The sequence below is a fragment of the Macaca thibetana genome, chromosome 6 (assembly GCF_024542745.1).
Source record: "Macaca thibetana thibetana isolate TM-01 chromosome 6, ASM2454274v1, whole genome shotgun sequence".
In the NCBI taxonomy this organism is placed as follows: Eukaryota; Metazoa; Chordata; class Mammalia; order Primates; family Cercopithecidae; genus Macaca; species Macaca thibetana.
The window spans coordinates 136475534-136500614 of NC_065583.1; positions in this window are offsets into that span (position 1 = coordinate 136475534).

Genomic DNA, 25081 nt, shown 5'->3' on the forward strand with positions numbered 1-25081 from the left:
ACAATTTGAAGGGGATAACACAGGATATGAATACCAGGAGGTGGGATTATTGGGGGCCATGTTGGAAGGTGCCTCCCACAAATACTGTGTGGCACTTAGAACTCTTTGCTAGTCTTCCCCGTTTGGTTCTGAAAAATGCTTTTTAAATTCTGTAACAATGGCAAAGGTCAAAAATTCTGTTTAAACAAAGTAAGTTATTTTGGATACTAAATTTACAATAAACAAAGGTTGGATGACTATACGCCTCATAACTTAAAACAAAACCAAGAAGACATTGAAGGAGTTAAATGGCTTCGCATTTTTAAAGCACTTTTATCTTTTTCAAGGCACTTTAAAATTGTCATTTTATCCACTCAACAATCCAATAAATTGACACTTAGTGCTAATTGTTTCATCCTTCATGGTTCCCATGACCCAGACACCTTACAAACTATCATTGTTGTTTAGACCATTGCTCTTGTCTATTTATATGACTCAAGAGATCATCTTATTCCTCTTATCCACATAAACTCAAAACCTCTTCTATTTTATTCTTATTCATGTTTCTCCTCTGAATAATTTTAAATATTTACTTTTGTTTATTTTTCTTTTCCTTCTCAGATGATTTTGAACTTGAAATAAATTGAGGCCAACACTTTGTGTTGTTGATGAGCAAAGAAAAGGTCCTCCAGAGAAATTAAGTAAATTGCCTGAAATCACAAATAGTAGAGTCCAAAATGTTGCATCTATCATGTGGCTTCCTATTGATAAAATAATGATCCAATCTGAGTCTATATTTATCCAACAAGGCTTTATTAATTCTCTTAGAGCCACCAAGCAGTCTGTTAAAAGAATACGATACAAATTAAGATGAATTATGAAACCACCTTTGCAAAAATTAAAATACTGAGAAAATAATGGCAGTCAAAGAGATTTGATTTAAACAACTCCTGATCTTTCCTTTAGTCTTCAGACTGGCCTTAATTATACCTGGGCTTGGGTCAAGCTCTGGGAGACATTTAGTTTATAGTTTAAATGATAATAGCCCTTGCCCAAAACTCAACTGCCTTTGTAAAGTTAATGAGAGACCACCAGGCTAGGAGGATAAGAGAAGCCTGAATTTTACTAAGGTGTAGACATAAATTATTGCCAGCCATTATTTGGGAGGTCACAAGCTACGCAACTTCCCCAATTACTCCTGCAGATAACAATTGCAGAATCTGAGATTGGTCTTTTGAGGTGTCTTTTCAGGTTGTTTTGTATGTTGACTACCGATGGCTCCACCTGGACCTGCCAACCATGGCTCCATTTGGACCCGTCTACTGCTTATTTGGCCCCACCCAGAGGTGACTCAGTGCACATAAGGACCGTTTCCCACAGCCCTATGATTGTACCCCCAACCAATCAGCAGTAAGCACCCATTGCCAAGCCACCCCCCGCTTCCCCCAAACTATCCTTGAAAATCCCTATCCTCTGAATTTTCAGGGAAGCTGATTTGAGTAATAATAGAACCCCAGTCTCTTATTTAGCCATGTATGTGTAAAACACTTTATTGCATTTCCCCTGCCTTGATAATTTGGCTCTATCTGGGATAGAGAGAAGAAGAACCCATTGGGCAGTTGCAATTACCTTATCAAAAATCCTACTACTATCTAATATTGACTGAATGACCATCCTTTACCAGGTAGTTTATTACATGCATTAGCTAATTTAACTTTCACAAGAATGTTATCAGATGAATAATTTTATTATCTCATTTTTCAGGTGAAGAAACTGAGGCACAGAAGAAGTGTCTCTTGTCCAAACTCATGCAGCTGCTAGGAGGTATCTGTAGGACCTGAACTTTCCACCCATGTGTCTTCCACCAATATCCACTTTAAAAGGATGAAGCATCCTACCAAAAGGATTAAATAAACCCAAAGTGGATCGTTTGGAGGCATACATATTGTCTCCAGTGTGGAATGAGAGGTAAAGGAAATGTTTACAGTATAACACAGATAATTACCTTGTTTGGGTGATGGAGATTGTGGAGGAAAAGGAATTCATGGATGAGAGGCAACATATTTTCTTTCACAAAAAAACAATTGAAAGAGATCAGGATGGAGAGAAGATAGCAGCTGTGTCTCAGATGAGAGTGGCCTTTCTATAAAAGGGATATTAATGAAATCACTTAGGCTGGGTTCTGGCTGAAGGAGTAAAAATTCCCCCTACCTCCACCCTAAACACCATGTTGTTTTTTGTTTGTTTGTTTTTTTAATGCCCCTGAGTTTTATAAGGTGTGCACGCACACAATGAGAATGGGAGATTTTTTAGGGAGAATTGATTTATATGTACAATTTGCAATGATAATGATACACCATCACTTCTGCAGTATAAATATAAATATGCCTGCGTGTATTATAGACTACATAAATTACCTTTTCCTATCGTCTTATGCTGACTCAAATGTAAGCTCATGAGGGAAGCTGGAATGTAAGCTCATGACTTATCCATATATTTGACTAACCACTGTATTTACAACTCCTCAAGAAGGGTTGAGCACATATATGTGTTCAATAATGTTTTAAGTAATGACTTTATAATTGGATTCTAAGAAGGGGTTGGCTGTGATTCTGCTTGACTCGAACAGCAGATAATTCTGGCTGTGCTGAGAAATGATGACTGGGCTGGCACAAGTAAGCTGGTGATCAGGGCAACCTCATTGGAAAGGTACATCTCATCATAGTAATTTAGATTGATTTATGTGCTTTGTGCTTTTCAGAAGACATTACTAGCCTTTTGTCTCAGTTGACTTGGCAACAACTGTATAAGAACAGTATTATTTTACTCACTGGGTGGATAAATAAACTAAGGCATAGTGGGCTTGAGTGATTAGCCTAAACTCATAGAACTGGTAAATTGCAGAACTTGGATAAAAAACAGGGCTTCTAACCCCTGCTTTTTCCACAACCCACTGTAGTGATGTAATTTAATGAAATAATAGAATACCACCACCAGAAAAAGCACAAACAAGAATTTCTCGGATCTTTATAGCCATGTTGTTGGATTAGAACCAGAAGAATAAAGCACTAGGACACATTTGCTCTTCAGAATTAAGCACAGTAAAAAAAAGAGGGTAAAGAAAAAACCACCAAGATTAAACTAAAGAAGACATTTGCTAATTCAAACCTTGGCATGAATGGTGGGGGACTGAATAAAAAACCTTGCAAAATATGATGAGAACTCTCAGGAAGTAACTCATAAACACATAAAACTAATCTGCAAATGAAAAAGTTATGAGTAGCTATGCCCGTGTCTCAGCATTAGACCTTTCTGTAAATAATTAAAAAGTCTTGTGTGTGAAACTATCAGCCAAATTGTGTGTGGAGTAAGGGAAAAGGAAGAGACAAAACAAATAGACTCTTCAAGGGAGATAAAACAGAAGATTGAAGTAACAGCTTTTAAAAACATATACCCTAGATAATCCTGTTTTCCCCGAATGAAGCCCCTTCACCCTCTAACTTTGAAGGAATTCTTCTCAGTAAGCACTTTGGGAAATGAATTATTCTGACTGCAACTTCCTAAGAGAGGTGACGTCACGTGGTTGACAAAAATACTGTCTGACTTCCACTGAGACCAACGGGAAGTTGCTGGAAGCACATACTGCATTTTTCTGTAGCTCTCCAACCTGGATGAGAAATAATTATTTTCAATTTATATTCATGAAGGAACCTTTCAGGGAAAACCAACCATAGCATTGCAACATATTATTCTATTGCATTTGCCACGCTCCATCTACTCTTGCATGTATTCATTAATTTGACAAATACTTATTGAGTGCCTCTTATGTAGACAATTAGGAATTAATGAACACAACAAACACATGTTCTCATTAAGTGGATGGAGATGGACATCTATAGAGCAAAATTTGGTAATAATATAAGCCACTTTTTTGCATGTGTTTATCTTTATTAGAATTGTCTCTGTCTGACTCAATGTTTTGGTGCTTCTCAAACATTGCTGTGCTTCCTGTCCCTCTCATCACTATCAAACCAGCAGGTTCCTTCTTCTTCACTCCCATATATGGCCTGATCTGATCTTTGAAATCTAGTGGAAGTTTGTTGCATATGCCACTCAATTTGCATTCCTAGGGCTAGTATTGGTCTGAAATTTAGCCAGTGATGAATTTGAGCCACAACTCTACACTATAAAGGGACTCCTTTTCTTAAGCGGAATCTACACTCATGATTAGGTGATGTTCTCATTGTGTGCAATTCTATGTGGGATCAAGTACTCAGCATCTTTTTTTTTTTTTAAATGGGGTAAATTCTAAAAGAACAAGACTAAGACTTGCACACGTTGACATCTAAGAAGTAGAATTCCAGGTAGGAATAGAGGTGGCTCACTGCTTCTCTTCTTATAAGAATTATAAATACTTGATTTATTTTATCTTATTTTAAAAACAAAAAATAATTGTTTTAATTCATAGCAAACTATTTCAAACAAACAAAAGGAATAAAGATTTACCTGGTATAATGAATACCTCCCAACTAACTTAAAAAGTATTATTAATCCACTTTCCTTATATAATTATACAAAATTTATCTTTAAAAAAATTGATGGGTATGTATGTCATTTCCAATTTTTTAGCTATTACAATCTCATAATAAAGATTATAGTTCATTTTTCACTCAGCAGATGTGAAACATCTCTAGCTTGCCTCTGTCTTGCTAAAAATTACAACTTTCTGAACTTTGTACACCAGTCTAGCCACTGCCTCTCCTTCTCACTTACAGGCAGCTCCTTTAATAGACTACAATTGTTGTCTACATTTTCTTATCATCCATTAGCTTCTCAATCCTCTCGTAGTAGGTTTGCACAATCAATACTCCACAAAAGCTATTTTCAATGACTTACTTGCCAATACAAAAAGACATATTATTTGACATTATCATGCTTGATCACTTTTAGACTTTTAGGTGTTATATCATTAACTTCCTTCATGCCATAAGAGTGTTTTTCCTTGACCCGGCCTTATTTTAATTCTGTTCTACCTAATTTTTCTATATCCATCTCCTTTACTAGCTTGTCTCCCTCGACACAGCTTTTTCATTTGAGATGACAATTAAGTGGTTCAAATATATGGCACAACTGATCTTCATCTCTCTCCCTTTCCCCTACAACTGATCCAGAGGCTAGATATAGAATGAGAATTCTTCACAATAAAATGATCTGGGCAGCTATCACCAATTGACAAAAGGTGCACCAAATATTGTTCTTCCCCAGAACTTTGTCCTTTGCCAATCTTCACTTCTCACACCCTCATCTATATACTTTTCATCATGCTTTCATGCCCAGGAAAACAGATCTTCCCCAAGAAATACATGGAGGAGTTACAATTTCTGTTGTCATGATAATGGATGAGATCATTAAGGGAAGGAAGACTAGAGAGAAGACAATGCTATTGTTTTTGAGAACCCACTACAAATGCAAGACCAGACAGAGAATACAAATGTTATCTTTGAAACCTTATAGAAAATTCATCCATCTGGATATCTGAAAAAAAAATCACCATGTGTGCTACATTGGATACCTATGGAACTGCTTCTTAGCAACACCTAAGAAATGTCCCCTCCCCTCCCCTCATCCTCATCCTAATTGCGATGATCAAAGCTAAGTTCATACATCATGACCCTTACCTTTCTCATTACAATTGAATGGTTCAGAGATGGGCACTTGACCCGAGATGAGCTAAGTAGGTAATAAGTTTCTTACTCAGTGTTTGCTGAGTGAAGGAATTTTTGATTGACTACCTACATTTTGTCAGTGAGTAAAGGAAAAACTGAACTCACTAGTAAGAATGGACATAAGGTGACCTCTATGATTCTCCATTCTATGAATTCTTCTTTCAACATTGTAAAAAGTGTCATAATATTTGACTCACTCAAATATGTCTGTCAGAATACCTCAGTGTTTATTTGGGTGGCTTTAATGCATCCAGACCCACCCAGTCAGCATTCTATTGTTAGGTCCCTGAGGTCAATTTTTAGATCCAGGACAACTCCTAGGGATTTATTTTCCTCTCTGAAATCTCATCTCAGAGACAGCCTGATTTCCTACTGTCCTTAATACTGATTTGAGCCATTCTATCCTTTGGGATTCTTATCCCTACTCTAATCTGGAATATTGGGTATAGACACACTTATCAGAACTCCTCATTTCCTTTCTCCCTTGAAGAAAAGTACAACATATTCAGGCAAAAATAATTCCATGAAACCAATGCTTTAAGGGATTACTGCTTGTCATGATTTGCTCTTTGTATTAGTAACAGAAGCAGGTCAAATCACTTATAGTGATACCTGGAGGAATTCTTCAACTCAAAACAGTTGAATACAACAAAAATAAAGCTCTATATTTTCTATCTTTATATTTAATTTATGCTGAATAACTATATTCTTCATAGAACCAGTGTCATTTGATATTAGTTTCTATTTCCCTCTCGCGTAAGAAAATGGTTTAAAAAACAATTATTATGAAAATTGTCTCGTAATTTTTGGATTCAGTTTTTCCTCCAAGTCTTATTGATCTTTTGGGTTCCCAATATTCTCTTACCAGCAGTCTGAACCAGCATGTTGTTCCTTATTTCAGGCCTTTGTAATCACTTGCAAAATGTTCTTAGGTTTTTGCTCTGCACTAATTCAAAAGTATATTCTTTTTATCAAGAGTACAGCTTATGTTTCCTCCTGAGGCCTTTGGGCAGAACTAGAAGCTGAGCTGTTTGTAAGGAGAGCATCATTAGATATTCCCTTTGAGCAGAAGGTCAGGGCTGTGATGGTCAGAATTTAGTTGAAGCCACTATAGTACAGGCTACAAGCTACACCAGTCCACAGGTCTTTTATTTTTAACAAGTTTTCATACTAATCACTGTGGAGAAGTAGAGGAAAGCAAGGTCTCAAGGATTAAGAAGTTACAAAACTAATCCACTTTACACAACTCTTATAATTATTTTTTATCCCATGCACATTGGTAGCTAGAAACTGCCCTTTAACTTCTGCTGCCTTCTTTTATTCTTGAGGGCAGATCTCACCAGATATTATTCCTTCCCGTTGACTCCCATTAAGTGAAAGTACGCATCTAATTAGAGAAGAACTGGCATAAGTCAGTTCACGAGCTGTTGTTTAAATGAGTTATTTGCATTTTCGAGACCCTCCAAAGGGGTGAAACCTATTTCAGTGGTCCCATCTGTGTTCTTGCTATAGTTTCTTAGAGTATCTGGGTTTTATTTGACAACCTAGAGAATAGTTTAGCACAGTACTTATCACAGGCTTTCACCCAAGCACTTTTAAACACAGAGGAGAATTAACTAATGTGTGGTAAGTCTATAGAAATAGCCCAAAGGAATACACACTCCCACACACAGGGGAACATACATTCATTCATCAGTTCAAGGAGTTCTTCTTACATGAAGAGAACTATATTTTTGGATCAAGTCTCTCCATAAATGTTCCCTAATCTGATTTGTATCCTAATATAAAAGATAATGAGATGAAATACATGAAGAACCTGAGCCTTATGTTAGATGGTCTTAGATTCAGTTGGTGGCCCAATAATTTGCTACCTATGTGGCCTTGTACAAGCAGAGTGAATTGCTTAACCTCGATCTTTTCAATCTTATAATCTCATGGAGATTATAATAATATATTATTCCATTGGGTTATTATGAAGATTAAATCAGTGATAAAGTATGGGATTATGCCTAACATAGAGTCTGGCATGTTTTAGGAACTCAATAAATATTAGATTCTCCTCCTTGTGTTTTTTTCTCAGAACTTTAGAAACCAGAGGTAAGAACATCACAAAATAACAGATGACTCTGCTTACTCCAATATGTGCCAAGAAGCAAAAATGCCCAGATGAACAATCTTACTTAATAAGATACTGAATGGAGATTCACAGTTCAATTAAATCAGCATGGATTTGTAAATACCCAGTTTACGCTCTTCTTTGGTCACTGTCAAGTAAGAACGACATTACTCATCACTTTGAATGATTGGGGGATATTTGGTTCACAGCTTTTAGACATGCCAGTATTTTTCCCTGAAGTCATTTTGTGAAGAAAAAGTTTAAAAAATAAAATATTTTTATTTTCAAAAACCATAGAAAGATATACATCTTATATGTGTGTGTGTATTTCTGCCTGTTGAGTGCATATTATAGAAGTGTATATATGTGTGTGAGTGTGTGTGTTTATGTGTGTATGCAGGGCTTATGGGTGGCAACCCTTGTGTGGTCAAAACTTTGTGTATAACTTTTGATTCCCCAAAGACTTAACTACTAATAGCCCACTGTTACTGGAAGCCTTATCAATAACATAAACAGTTGATTAATATATATTTTTATTCTGTGTGTATTATATACTACAGTCTTACAATAAAGTAAGCTAGGAAAAAGAAAATGTTATAGAAAATCATAAGGAAGAGAAAATATATTTACTATTTATTAAGTGGAAGTGGATCATCATAAAGGTCTTTATCCTCTTCATCTTCACGTTGAGTAGACTGAGGAGGAGGAGGGGTTGATTTTGCTGTCTCTGATTGAAGAGTGGAGGAGGTAGAAGGGTAAGCAAGAGACGCAGGCACAAACTGTGTAAATTTATGGAAATATATTGTATTTTCTCTTACCTTTTGCTTCTTCATTTTCCTAAAAATATTTCCATATGGTATCAATCCTTCTTCAACTGTTTGCTTTAGTTTCAGTGCCTGTGTCATAGAAGGGTCCTTGTAAAAGAAGTCAAAAGCAGTCTTGAATAATTGGAACCCTTCTGCTGGATTGTCTAATGTCAGTTTGTTTTCTGACACTGCGTCTTCTACATCTTTCTCATCATCTGGCACTTGCTCAGAAGCACTCATCTCCATCAACTTATCTGCTCTTAATTCCTCTGGTGTTAAGTCTATTAGCTCCTTAATTTCTCCAAGATTCATATCTTGAAACCCTTTACCCCCTACCTTTTTTGCCATATCCACAATCTTTTTATGGTTTCCTTGATTGGTTCTGTTATAAATCTGGTAAAGTCATGTACGATATCAAGAAACAGTTTTCTTTTTCTTTTTTCTTTTTTTTTTTTTTTTGAGACGGAGTCTCGCTCTGTCGCCCAGGCTGGAGTGCAGTGGCCGGATCTCAGCTCACTGCAAGCTCCACCTCCCGGGTTCACGCCATTCTCCTGCCTCAGCCTCCCGAGTAGCTGGGACTACAGGCGTCCGCCACATCGCCCGGCTAGTTTTTTGTATTTTTTAGTAGAGACTGGGTTTCACCGTGTTAGCCAGGATGGTCTCGATCTCCTGACCTCGTGATCCACCCGTCTCGGCCTCCCAAAGTGCTGGGATTACAGGCTTGAGCCACCGCGCCCGGCCAAAGAAACAGTTTTCTTTAGCAGAAATGTATTGTTTTATTTATTGATGGTTTTCATAGCTTTTTCTATAACAATGATAGCATCTTCAATGGTTTAATCCTTCCAGACTTTTATGACATTCTCTCTACTGGGGATTTCTTCAATAGTGTTGACAATCCTTTCCGTAAAGTATCACGTGTGATGAGTGAGACTTAAAGGTCGTTATGGACCCTGATCTTGAGGCTGAATTATGGACATTGGTTTTGGGGGCAAGCAGACCACTTCCACAACTGTGCTATTGAACTTATCAAAAAATCTTTAAAAGGCAATCTCTTACTGACAAAGGACTTTCTGACTTCAGGGACAAAGCAACAATGGAACTCATCCAGAAAAAGGGTTGTCACTGTCCAGGCCTTCCTGTTGTCCATAAAAAAAAAAAAACAAAAAAAACAAAAAAAACTTGGAGTTGGTGTTTATCTTTTCCCTTCAAGGCTTTTAGGTGTGCAGCTTTATAGGTAAGGGAAGTCTTAATCATAAATATTACTACATTTGCACAAAATGGTAGAGTTAGCATATCCCTTTCTGCCTTAAATCTTGGTGCTTGCTCCTCTTCCTTATTAATTAATGTCCTTTATGGCATTTATATCCAGAATAGAGCACTTCCATCTGCATTTAAAACCTGTTCATGTGGATATCCTTTCTTCTCAGTAATTTTCTTAATGGTATCTGGGTACCTGCCTGCTGCCTCTTTTTCAGAAGAAGCTGCTTCTCCAGTTATCTGACATTTTTAAAGCCAAATTTTTTCTAAAATTATTAAACCATCCTTTGCTGGCATTAGATTCTCTAGCTTTAGATCCTTCACCTTCCATTTGCTTTAAATTGTCATATAGTGACTTTACTTTTTCAAAGCATATTAGTGTCTAGGTATGCCTTTCTGATATCAATCCATACTTATATAAAAATGACAATTTCAATATGAGATAAAAACATATTTCCCAAAAAGTACAACATTTTCATGCCTCCTGGCATAGCTACAGCAAAGGCTTTATGAATTTATCTTGTTTTGCAGTGGTCCTTGTGCTGGATTCATGTATCTTGAATGGCAGCAAACCACAGCTGCAGACCTCAGTCTAAGGTACATATCAAGAAATTCAACCCTGTATTGTAATGTCACGACTTCTCTATGCTTCCTGGGAGTACTTCCAGCATCACCAATGACATTTTGTGTGGTCACTTGGTGTTATTCAAAGTTTATGGTATTGCACTAACCATAATGAAAAATATGTGAGAACAGCAAGCAATCACTTTTTACTGTGATTCACAATTTACTAGAGTGATTGCTCACACAGAGATGATTAGCATCACATGGCATTTTCAGTGGACACTTGCCACAGTTGAGCTCATTGCAATAGCAACAGGAGGTAACTATGAAGTTATTAGGATAGTACAGTATGTACTTAATTTTGTGCAGTTATGATTTAATACTATATCTTTCTGTTTATATTTCTCTTGACTGCTAGTGGCACCATGAATGGTCTATAAGTACTTTTAGTGAATTTCAACTTTAAATAATAGTATTGTGTGCATTTTATGGTAGTAAATGGTAAAATAGACTAGTATCTACATATATTTTGTGCATTCATGACATACTTAACTTTTTCTTATTTTTTTCAATATTTCTAGGGTAAGCAGTTCATCTGTAAGTTTTTTCCAATGCAAATCTCCATACAAATTTCTAGTATATTCACTGGAAAACATCCATGCATAAGTGGATCCACACAGTTCAAACCCATATTGTTCAAGGATCAGCTGTATATCCATTTGGATTTCTCTGTTTTTCCCTTCATCTTGGCTTACCCCTATAATACACATGAGGCTCACCACAACACTAATATCAAAGTTGAACTTATAAATACACCAGGCTTAATGTTCTTGCTAAGGACTGTAATTATACTACTGTAGCTCCTGTCCCTGCAAGGCAACTAATTAGTTAGTTCATGGCCAACAATTTTAGCAAGAAACAAGAAACTCTGAAATGCATTGACTACAGCTGCTAACACTGAGAATAAGGAGGACCCAGTTGGCAGGATGACAAAACAAACAAACTGACCATAATTGGGGAAATGTTTTTAATCTAAAAAGATAGACTTTCCTAATTCTTGGCAAAAGTTAATAGGGCAGTATACTAGGTAAAAATCCTTAGCAAAAGTCATAACCAAGATGCCATCAGTTATATTGCAACTGACTCCTCTGGCCAGCAGATGCCATAGATCCCTGTTTATTCAAATGTGGCCTAAGGATTATCTTAATGAGAATCTCTTAGTTGACTTAAAAATGCAGATTATATGACCTAACCAGCACCTCTATGGGTGGTACTGCATCAGCACCTCTGTGGGTGGTTCTGAAGTAAGCTAAAGTTTGAGGACCTCAGCAATGAATAGGTAACTAAACAAGAACATTCGGATCTCATTTCTTTACCATTGACTTGCTTTGGCACTTTGTTCTGTGATATGCTTATCCAAGTCCTCTCAGAAATCAGAAGATGCCCAAGTCACTTCCAGGTTTTGAGATCCCAGAATATTAAAAATAATGATATTAAAACAGGGTTACAAAAATGAGCAAAATTTTGGTTGGTTTGATTTAAAATCAGTTAACACATTAATAGTACTTTCACACATTAGTAAAGCCACTTAATATCTGTCATAAAAATTAGATATCTTTGGCAGTAGCAACAAGAATTATATATTACTCAGAAATAAATTGAACAAAAGATGTGTAAAACCTGAATGGAGACAATTACAAATAACTTTTGAAGGGCAAAAAGAAAAAGATCTGAGTACACGGACACATGGGATGGAAAAACTCGTTATTGTAAATATGACAATACTCACCAAAATTAATTAACTAATTCAGTGCCATTTCTATCTGAATTTCAAGAAATCTTTTTGGAGAATTTTACCTAGTGATTTTAAATGGTTATACAACAAAGACTTAAGACAGCATAAAAAATAAAGTAGGAGTATATACTCTAACAGAGATCATGACTAAGTATTCTGCTTTAGTAACTGAAACAGTGTGATATTGGTTAAGGAATAGGCAAATAGATGAAAGGAATTGAATTAATTGACCTTGAAAAGGCCCGTGCATCTCTGGGAATTTACAAAAGTAGCATTAAAAGTCAGTGGAAAAAAGATATAAAGATAAACTTACAAGTGCCTGTAGGACAATTACCTATCTATTTGGTAGAAAGATAGAAATAAAATTAGAGGATTGACAGCAAGATGACTGAATAGGAAGCCTCAGACTTTACTCTCCTACAGACACACCAACTGAACAAAAATATATAGTCCAAAAAGTCTTTATGAGATCTTCAGATTCCAGTTAAGAGGTAACAGTACACCCGGGTAAGCTCAAAGCCAAGGACACACCCATTGAAATGTGTAAGAGAAGCTGTTTGATTTCAACTGCATCATTCCTTTCTCCAAGCCACATGACTCAACACAATTAGGAGAAAAAAATGTAATTCACACTTACTCCTTTGGCAGAAAAATAAAAGAATGGAACACAGGTTAAATTTGTTTTTTTCAGGGTGTTGTCTGAGAGACTGATTTCTACCTAGCCTGATATGCATCCCTGATGGAGTTGACATATTTTAGGTGCCTAGGGTCATAGAGAACAAAAGAGAGCTAAGCAGCTTTTTGTAGCACCAGAAATCCTGTAGCACCCCAGACAAACACTAGAGAAAGAAAGATGTTACAAGCTCCTGAAAAAAGAAATGGACAAACCTTTCTAATTGGAAAGTTGGAGGCATAACCCCAATGAAGACACATCCCCATAAAAAGGTTGAGATGTTCCCAGATTCTGTAGCCAGGCTCATTGGTGAAGTTCTTATCCTATACGAAGCCAGCCCATATAATTGGGAGAGATGGCTGTTTTTTCAAATGCACCAATCACACAAGAAAAATAACAAAGCGCATGCATACACACACATGTATATGCACACACACACACACACACACACACACACACATGAGTAAATGTGGTCTAATCAAAGGAACAAAATAAAATTCCAGTAACCAACTCTAAAAAACTAGAGTTCTGTCAGATGTGATGGCTCATGCCTGTAATCCCAGCACTTTGGGAGGCGGAGGTGGGTGGATCATGAGGTCAGGAGTTTGAGACCAGCTTGGCCAACATGGTTAAATCCTGTCTCTACTAAAAATATAAAAAATTAGTGGAGCATGGTGGCAGGCACCTGTAATCCCAGCTACTCAGGAGACTGAGACAGGATAATTGCTTGAACTTGGGAGGCGGAGGTTACAGTGAGTCGAGACCATGCCATGGAACTCCAGCCTGGGCAACAGTGCAACACTCTGTCTCAAGAAAAAAAAAATGGAGATCTATAAATTACTGGACAAAGAATTCAAAATAACCATCTTAAAACATAATGCACTACAAGAGAATGAAGACAGCCAAATAAAATCAATAAAACTATGCATAAATGAAATCAGAACATCAACACAGAGACAGAAACTATTTTTTAAAACCCAGAAATTCTGGATCTGAAGAATACAGTAACTAAATTGAAAGAAAAATATATCAGAGGGGTTCCATAGCTGACTTGATCAAGCAGAAGGAAGAATTAGCAAACTCAAAGACAGGTCATTTGAAATTATTGAGTTAGAGGAGCAAAGAGAGAAAAGAATGAAAGAAAGTAAAGATAGCTGAAGAAACTTATGGAAAGTTTCCTAATCAAAGCCAGCCCATAAAACTTTGCATAGGATAAGCTTATGGAAAGCTGAAGAAACTTACCATCAAGCAAACCAATATATCCATTATGGGAGTTCTGGATGCAGGGCATTGATATAAACAAGTAGAGAACTCAGGTGAAGAAATAATGCTCCAAAATTTTCTGAATCTTGAAAATAAGATGACAGTGAAATTCAAAAATCTGAAAGGACTCTAATGAAATCAGAGCCCCACATCAAGACAAACTATAACAAAACTGAAAAGTCAAACAAAAAAAAACCTTGAAAGAATAATAATAATAATAATAAAAAGTAACTCACGATATACAAAGAAGCTACTGCAAGTTTACCAGTGACTTTCTCAGCCAAAATATTACAGGCCACAAAGGAGTGGGATGATATGTTTAAAGTTCTGGGGAAAAAACCCCTGACAACTAAAGGTACTATATCCAGCAAAATTGTCCTTCAGAAATGAAGAAGAAATAAAGACTTTCCAGTATAAAAGCTGAGAAAGTTCATCACCAGTTGACCTGTCTCACAAGAATTGTTAAAGAGAATCCTCCAAGTTGACACAAAACAATGCTAGTCAACAACATAAGCATAAAGACATATAGGCTGGGCATGTTGGCTCACACCTGTAATCTCACCACTTTGGGAGGCTGAGGTGGGTGGATCACCTGAAGTCAGGAGTTCAAGACCAGCCTGGTCAACATGGTGAAACCCTGTCTCTACTAAAAATACAAAAATTAGCCAGTCATGGTGGCATGTGCCTGTAATCCCAGCTACTCAAGAGGCTGAGGCAGGAGAATTTCTTGAACCTGGGAGGCAGAGGTTGCAGTGAGCTGAGATTGCACCATTGCACTCCAGTCTGGGTGACAGAGAGAGATTTTGTCTCAAAAAAAAAAAAAAAAAAAGACATATAAAATTATAAAGCTCTCTAGTAAAAGTAAATACATAAACAAAGACAGAATCCTGTAAAAAATGCAATGATAGCATATGAATCACTTTTAATTCAAGTATAGAGTTTAAAAGATTAAAACATAGAAATTATATAACTATAAAACTGTGTTAATGGCTATGAAATATAAAAAGATGCAATTTGTGATATGCAATTTATGATAACATAAAATGTATGTTGTGGGGAAATGTAATGGAGTAAAGTTTTTGTATGCAGTTGAATAGATGTTGTATGCAATCCTCATGGTAGCCACAAAGAAAATATCTATAGAAGATGCACAAAAGAAAATAAGAAAGGAATCAAAGCATGTCACTACAAGAAACAATGAAACACAAAAGAAGGCAGCAAGAGAAGAAAACATATATGAAATAACTACAAGACATAAAGAAAACAATTTTAAAAATAGCAATAGTAAGTTCTTTCATATCAGTAATCACTAAATGTAAATAGATTAAATTCCCCATTCAAAATAAAATGGAATAGTTGAATGTGTTACAAAACAACAACAAGAAGAATCAAATACATGCTGATTACAAGAGACTTACTTTAGACTTAAGGATATACACAGGCTCACAGTGAAAATATGGCAAAAGATATTCTATGAAAATGGTAACCAAAAGAGAGCAAGGTGGCCATACTTATGCCAGACAAATACACATTAACTCCAAAACTGTCACAAGAGACAAAGGACATTTTATAATGATAAAAGTCCATTTGCTAGGATGATATAAATATGTATGAACTAAGCAGCACACCATAAGATTGGTACATGAAGCAAACACTGACACAATTAAAAGTAGAAATAGAGAGTAACGCAATGATAGTAAATTTTAATACCCCACTTTCAATAATGAATAGAGCAGCAAGACAGAAAATCAATAAGGAAATCAAGGACTTGAACAATACTATAGACTAATTGGATATGACAGGCATAAACAGAACACTCCACCCAACAACAGTGGGATATGTTCTTTTTTTTAACTTTTATTTTAAGTTCAGGGGTACATGTACAGGTTTGTTATATGGGTAAACTTGTGCCATGAGATTTTGTTGTACAAATTATTTCATCACCCAGGTGTTAAGCCTGGTACCCATTAGTTATTTTTCCTGATCCTCTCCTCTTCCCACCCTCCGCTCTCCAAAAGGCCTCTGTGTGTGTCGTTCCCCTTTATGTGCCCATGTGTTCTCATCATTTAGCTCCCACTTATAAGTGAGAACATGCAGTATTTGGTTTTCTGGTCCTGTGTTAGTTTGCTAAGGATAACAGCCTCCAGCTCCATTCATGTCCCCCCTGCAAAAGACATGATCTTTCTTTTTTTATGGCTGCATAGTATTCCATGGTATATATATAGAATATTTTCTTTATCCAGTTTATCAGTGATGGGCATTTAGGTTGATTCCATGTCTTTACTATTGTGAATAGTGCCGCAATGAACATACACATGCATGTGTCTTATTCATAATAGATCAGTTTATATTCCTTTGGGTATATACCCAGTAATGGGATTGCTGGGTTGAATGGTAGTTCTGTCTTCATGTCTTTGAGGAATCGCCACACTGTCTTCCACGATGGTTGAACTAATTTATATTTCCACCAACAGTGTATAAGCACTTTTTTATTCATGACCTCACCAGCATCTTTTTTTTTTTTTTTGACTTTTTACTAATAGCCATTCTGACTGGTGTGAGATGGTATCTCATTATGGTTTTGATTTGCATGTCTCAAATTGAGAGAAAGGACTAGCTGGATTTCCTAGGCCAACTAAGAATTCCTAAGCCTAGCTGGGGAAGGTGACTGCACCCACCTTTAAACACAGGGCTTGTAACTCAGCTCACACCCAACCAGTCAGGTAGTAAAGAGGGCTACTAAAATATCAATTAGGCTAAAAGCAGAAGGTAATGAAGTAGTCAAATCATCTATCATCTGAGAGCACAGCGGGAGGGACAATGATTGGGATATAAACCCCAGGCATTCAAGCCGGGAGTGGGCAACCCCCTTTGGGTCCCTTCCCTTTGTATGGGAGCTCTGTTTTCACTCTATTAAATCTTGCAACTGCACACTCCTCTGGTCTGTGTTTGTTCCAGCTTGAGCTGAGCTTTTGCTCACTGTCCACCACTGCTGTTTGCCACCGTCGTAGACCCGCTGTTGACTTCCACCCCTCTGGATCCAGCAAGGTGTCTGCTGTGTTTCTGATCCAGTGAGGTGCCCATTGCCACTCCCATTTGGACTAGAGGTTTGCCATTGTTCCTGCGTGGCTAAGTGCCCAGGTTCATCCTAATTGAGCTGAACACTAGTCGCTGGGTTCCATGGTTCTCTTCCTTGACCCATGGCTTCTAATAGAGCTATAACACTCACCACATGGCCCAAGGTTCCTTTCCTTGGAATCCATGAGGCCACGAACCTCAGGTGAGAGAAAAAAGGGCTTGCTGCCATCTTGGGAGTGGCTGCCACCATCTTGGGAGCAGCCCACCACCATCTTGGGAGCTCTAAGAACAAAGACCCACCTGTAACAAAATGATCAGTGATACTGAGCTTTTTTTTCATATGATTATTGGTGACATGTATGTCTTCTAAGTGTCTCTTCATATCCTTTGCCCACTTTTTAATGGGGTTGTTTAGTTCTTTATTTTCTTGTCAATTTAAGTTTCTTACAGATGCTGGATATTAGGCCTTTGTCAAATGCATAGTTTGCAAACATTTTCTCCCATTCTGTAGGTTGCCTGTTTATTCTTTTGATAGTTTCTTTTGCTGTGCAGGAGCTCTTTAGTTTAATTAGATCCCATTTGTCAATTTTTGGATTTGTTGCAATTGCTTTTGGTGTCTTTGTAATGAAATCTTTGCCCATGCCTATGTCTTAAATGATATTGCCTAGGTTGTCTTCCAGGGCTTCTATAGTTCTGGGTATTATATTTAAGTCTTTAATCCATCTTGAGTTAATTTTTGTATATAGTGTAAGGAAGGGACCCAGTTTCAATCTTCTCCATATGGCTAGCCAGTTATCCCAGCACCACTTATTGATAGGTAATCCTTTCTTTATTGCTTGTTTTTGTCAGATTTGTTGAAGATTAGACAGCTGTAGGTGTGCAGCCTTATTTTGGAGTTCTCTATTCTGTTTCATTGGTCAACATGTCTGTTTTGTACCACTACCATGCTGTTTTGGTTACTGTAGTCCTCTAGTGTAGTTAGTAGTTTGGTAGCATGATGTCTCCAGCTTTGTTCCTTTTGCTTATGATTGCCTTGGCTATCCAGGTTTTTTGTTTGTTTGTTTGTTTGTTTGTTTGTGTTTTTTTTTTGTCCATATGAATTTGAAAATAGTGTTTTCTAGTTCTCTGAAGAATCTCAATAGTAGTTTAATGGGAATAGCATTTAATCTATACATTGCTTTGGGCAATAGGGCTTTTAACAATACTGCTTCTTCCTAACCAAGAGCATGGAATGTTTTTCTGTTTGTTTATGTCATCTCTGACTTCTTTGAGCAGTGTTTAGTAGTTCTCCTTGTAGAGATCTTTTATCTCCCTAGTTATATGTATTCCTAGGCATTTTATTCTTTTTGTCATAATTGTGAATGGGAGTTTGTTCCTGATTTGGCTCTTGGCTTGACTGTTTTTCATATATAAGAATAGCAGTAGAATACATTCTTAAGCATACACAGAAGATTCTCCAGGCTTGCTATGGTCTGAATGTTTGTGTCCCCAAAAATTTGTGTTGAAGCCCTAACTTTCAAGATGTTAGGGAGTATTAGGTAATATTAGGAGATGGGGCCTCTGGGAGGTGATATACAGGATTACAAATCCCTTACAAATGGGATTAATAACCTTATTAATGGGATTAGTGCCCTTATAATAAAAGATATCCCAGCAAGAGCACTCATCCCTTCTGCCACAAAAGATTATAGTGAAAATATGATCATCTTGGAAGTCAGCTGTAGCACAGCAAAGAAAACAAGCAAGAAGGTGAAAAGGCATCCCATGAATTGGGAGAAAATATTTGCCTTCCACTTTGTATAAGTTTATAAGAAGTTTATACTCAAAATATGTAAGGGACTCATATGACTCAATAGTAAAACAACTTGTTAGGATGGCTATTATCAAAGGGACAAAAGATAACAAGTGATGGCAAGGGTATAGAGAAAGGAGAAAGGAGAACCCTTGGACACTGTTGGTAGGAATGTAAATTGGTGTCGCCATCATAAAACAGTATGGAGGTGTCTCAAAAAATTAAAAATAGACCTACCATATGGCATAGCCATTTCTCTGTTAGGTATATACCCCAAAGAAATGAAATCAGCACCTCTTAGAGATATCTGTACTTATACATTCATTGAAACATTATTCACAATAGTCAAGATATGGAAACAACCTAAGTGGTGAATGAATAAATGAAGAAATTGTCACACACACACACACACACACACACATATACACACACACATGCATCCACACATTTCATCTTGTTGTTTGTTTTCTTTGCTGTGCTAGGGTCCCCTTCCTAGATGGTCTCATTTTCACTGTAATGTCATGTGGCAAAAAGGATGAGTGATCTCTCTGGGATATCTTTTACAAGGGAACTAATCACACACACACACACAATCTGTATATCTATCTATCTATATATATACATACACACATTATATATACACACACATATATATATAATAAAATTTTATTCAGCCTTACAAAAGGAGTATTGCCAATTGCAACAACATAGATGAATCAGGAGAACATTATGCTACATGAAATGAGCCAGACATGGAAACAAAAATACTCTATGATGTCATTTACATGGAGAATCGAAAAAAAGAAGTTAAATCTATAGGAATAGATAGTAGAACAGTGATTACTAGGTGCAAGGGGGAAGGAAATAGGAAGAAGTAGGTCAAAGGGTACAAAGTTGCAGTTATGTAGGATGAGTAAGTCTAGAGAAGTAATGTACAGCATGAGAACTATAGTTAATAATATTGTATTGTACACTGAAAATTTGCTAAGAGTAGATTTTAGGTGCTCCTACCACAGCAAAAGTGACTATGGAAGGTGATGAACATGTTAATTTGACAGTAGCAATCATTTCACTATGTAAATGTATAAGAAAACATCATATTGTACACCTTAAATACATAATAAAATAATTTAAAGACAAAACAAAATCTATTACATGTATTAGAGTGAAGTCATTTCATCAAAATAAAACAAAAACACAAAACCTAAACGTACATCAACAGATGAAAGGATAAAGAAACTGGTATATATCTACAATAAAATATTATTCAGCCCTATAAAACGAGAAAGTCCTATCATATGCTACAACATGGATGAGTCTTGAAGACATTATGCTAAGTTAATAAGCCAGTTACAAAAAAAGACAAATACTGCGTAATCCCGCTACATGAAGTATCTAAAATAGTCAAACTCTTAGAAGCAGCAAGTAAAATGGTGCTTGACAGGACTAGGGGAAAGAGGAAAGGAAGAGTTATTGTTCAATGTGTATAGAATTTCAGTTTTGTAATTTGAGTAATTTCTAGCAATTTGTTGCACAACAGTGTCCATATAGTTAACACTGCCATCATAAAACAGTATGGAGGTTTCTAAAAAATTAAAAATAGAACTACCATATGGCCTAGTAATTAAAATAATTAAAAATAATTATTACAGTAAAATTTAAATTATGTGTTTTCTACCACAGCAAAAATAAATAAATAAATAAAATTAGACATTGTGAATAAAAATTTTTTTTTATTTTAAATATTTACTTTGAGTAATTTAATGCTTTGGTATATGCATGCATGTAAACTTTATCTCTGTCTTTCTGGTCTCCCTGTTTTTGTTTATCTTTCTGTCTGACTCTGTATCTATCTATCTATTCAAAATTTTAACAGTGAGATATCATCTTACACCAGTCAGAATGGCTACTATTAAAAAGTCCAAAAATAACAGATGCTGGTGAGATTGCAGAGAAAAGGGAACACTTGTACACTGTTGCGGGGGGGTGTAAATTATTTCAACTATTGTGGAAAGCAGTATGGTGATTTTTCAAAGAGCTAAAGGTAGAACTACCATTTGACCCAGCAATCTCATTACTAACTATATACCTGGAGGAATATAAATCATTCTACCATAAAGACACATGCACATGAGTGTTCAATGCAAAACTATTCACAATAGCAAAGACACGAACATCAACCTAAATGCCCATCAATGACAAATTGGATAAACAGAATGTGCTACATACACACCATAGAACACTAAGCAGCCATAAAAACAAATGAGTTCGTGTCTTTTGTGGGAACATGAATGGAGCTGGACACTATTATCCTTAGCAAATGAACACAGAAACAGAAAACCAAATACCACATGTTCTCACTTATAAGTAGGACCTGAATGATAAGAACTATGAACACGAAGAAGGAAACAACAGACACTGGGATCTACTTGAGGGTGGAGGGTGGAAGGAGGGAAAGGAGCAGAAAAGATAACTATTGGATACTGGGCTTAATACCTGGGTGATGAAATACTACGTACAAACCACCCTGTGACACAGGTTTAACAAACCTGTGTAACAAACCTTCACATGTACCCCCAAACCCAAAATAAAAGTTAAAAACAAATAAACAACAAAAACATTTTTAACATTTTTAAGCCACTTTCTTCATCCCCTTACCAATGGACTTGACATTTCAGTGTAGCAAGTCTTTTTGCTTCTCTGGGGGAGATTTAACAGATTTCTGTGTTACAGAAGTCTGTTAAAAGACTATTAGTGTTAGTAAGAGTGAAGCACTTTGGCATCAATAATTTAGCCATTTAGGCTTTCAATATTGCTTGTAGAAAAATAGACTTGACCTTTGTCCAAGGACTGCTGATTCAGACTTTGTAATGACTTCTCATTTATTTCATTTCCAATGCAATTCCATGACTATACAATAACCTCAGCATCTCCAAAGCAGAATCTGTAAATTAGAGATTATTTCACAGAGAACAGAGATTTGCAAGGACCTACATGGTGATGATTCAGAGCAGGTCATAGAAAAACAATAAAAAGTTTTTCTACAACTTGTATATCCTTTTGTATAATTTGTTCCTAATTGGCCCCCTATGGCTATTTGAACATATGACCACAAATAATTTGACACTCCTCCCATTGAGAAGTGGGGTCTGTGTTTCTTTCCCTAGAATATGAGTGGGTATGTGTCTGCTTTACCAGCAAAGTATGATGACAGGACACTAGAAGCTTTCTGAGGTTAGGTCATAAAGACCCTGCTGCGTCTTCCTTGTTCAAGGGGATGGGCCCTCTAGAGCACTCAGAATCCACTGAGACCACATGCTGTACAAAAGCCACGACTTGTGAAGAGGCTATATGCATGCTCTCTGGAAGATAGCTTCAATTGAGCCTAACATTTAAGTCATTCCACTACAGGCACCAGATGTGGAGGTTAGTTGTGGGGCTAGGTAGCAGCCAACACTCACAGCAGTAGGTTTACATGGTCATATGGTGTATTCGTCAGCTTTCACACTGCTGTAAAGAAATACCCGAGACTGGGTAATTTATAAAGAAAAGAAGTTTAGTTGACTCACAGTTCCATATGACTGGGGAGGCCTTGGGAAACTTACAATCATAGCATAAGGTAAAGGGGAAGCTAGGACCTTCTTTACATGGCAGCAGGAGAGAGTGTGTGTCAGCACAGGAAAAACTACCATTATAAAATCATCAGACCTCATGAGAATTCACTATCACGAAAACAGCATGGAGGAAACCACCACCCAATCCAGTCACTTCCCACCAAGTCTCTCCCTAAACACCTGGGAATTACAACACAAGATGAGATTTGGGTGGGGCATAAAGCCTAACCACATCATATGGTCCTAGATTTTCGCAACATTTGCAAAAGTAAAATATTGCAATTCAATTGGAAAAATAAAAATCTCTGTGTATTGTGTTCCGGTATTGTATTTAGGAATTTTTTTTTCTAAGAGAAAGCCCCCTAAATCTTCAAGGTAAATATTACAACCTCCTCTTATTACTATAGGTAGTCAGGCAGACATGAACAAGGCAAGAGAGCACCCCCTTCCCCACCGCCCTGCAACCAGGAACGTCAGGTGACCATCAAGTGATGGTTGTTAACTTTTTCTCTAAAATAATAATTGGTTGCAGCCAACTCCAGGGAAAAGCAGTCTCCCAATAGATAGAGAAAAACTAAAACTGGTGGTTAGCAGCTTCCTGATAAGATTTTAGGAGTTCAGCAAGTGGATTCAAACATGTGCATTAAGAGGGAAAATGGCAGAGTTTCACTGGTATATGACCTTTTAGGGATGTTTGACTGGCAAGGGAAGAACACCTCAAGTGAGCATGTGTACAAGTCCAGTAAAGACACTGCATGTGTAGCCCTCCCGAGTGCTGGCAGTCCACTGAGCAGGCGGACAGCCCACCCCAAGGGAAGAATCATGGGAGAAGGAATGCAAGACCCTGGAAGCATGCCAACATATGAAACCTCAAGTCAAAAGGTCAAACTGTGCACCTGATCTCTCAGGTTGCCTGCTTGCCCCAATTCCAAGTGTGCTTTACTTCCTTTTGTTTCTGCTCTAAAGCTTTTTAACGAACTTTGATTCCTGCTCTAAAACTTGCCTCACTCTCCTACTCTGCCTTATGCCTCTTGGTTGAATTCTTTCTTCTGAGGAGGTAAAAATTGAGGTTGCTGCAGACCAGTATGGATTTGCCGATTTGCCACAATTGTTCTTATAGGTAACAATTTTACATATAGGAAACAAACTCTAAGATCAGCAAATGGTGCTCCTAATTGAACAGAAGAAAGTAAGGGTAAGAACAGGGTTTCGAACCCAATTTTTATTACCATAGAGTTTATTACCTTCATAGAATGCTGCCATTTAAAAAACGAATAGAGAAAATATGGAAACAACAAGTATCCATGAATGCTGCATGTAAACATTTATGTGTTTGTTTGTCAGGTTTATTGAAATACTAATATTTAGGACTACTACATTTTCATTTTCAAGCCCTCACGTTTTGGACTTTTGATACTGCAGTGAAAGGTTTAAAGAACTGCACAAAACTTAAAAGAAATCTTGAGGTAGTTGGCAGGAACTGGAAGCCGGGTGGGTTGATTTTCAGGGGTGATGGGATGAATTAAAGGCTGATCTTAGCTGGTTTGACAGACTGGAAGTAGATTGCTTTAATTAGGTGAGAAAAGAAATAAAAGAAAGGCTGCCTGAGGTGAATTGGGGGTGGGGGATGGGGAGGAGATATGGATAAAAGTACCTTATACCAGAAATCTCCAACCCCTGAGCTGTGGACTGGTCCATGGCCTGTTAGGAATTAGGCCCCACAGCAGGAGGTGAGTGGCGATGGGTGAATGAACATTACTGCCTGAGCTCCACCTCCTGTCAGATCAGTGGGGGCATTCAATTCTCACAGGAGCACAAACCCTATTGTGAATTGTGCACGCAAGGGGTCTAGGTTGTGTGTTCCTTATGAGAATCAAACTAATGCCTAATGATCTGAGGTAGAACAGTTTCATCCCAAAACCAACCCTCCCAACCTTCCGTGGAAAAACTGGCTCCCATAAAACTGGCCCCTGGTGCCATAAAGGTCGGGGACTGCTGCCCTACACAGCTAAAGACCTAGACCCAGCCTAGTGGTTGAGTCAACATAAATCCGAGGTGGAGGTAGGGGGTGAGAGCAAAGTAGCTACAGTCAATGCAGCATGAATACCCACATTCCTGCCTACCATACAATGCAGTTGATCATCTTCCTGAGGCACCTATCGATGCCCAGTGCCCTGCCCCAGATGGAGGAAGCTAGGGATGACCCAGGCACAGAGGCAGCAGCAGGGTCATTGTTGGAGCAGCAGCCCAGGCCTTTTCTGAATGGGTCACAAATGTTCTGGTCCATGACGATCACACAAAGGAGACTTTTTGCAATCACACACCAAAAGTAGGGAGATGAAAACTGTGAGATGTCCTAGAGCCCTAACTCCTAACACCCCCCAAACATGTTTCTCAGACAGGAGGAGGAGGATGGAA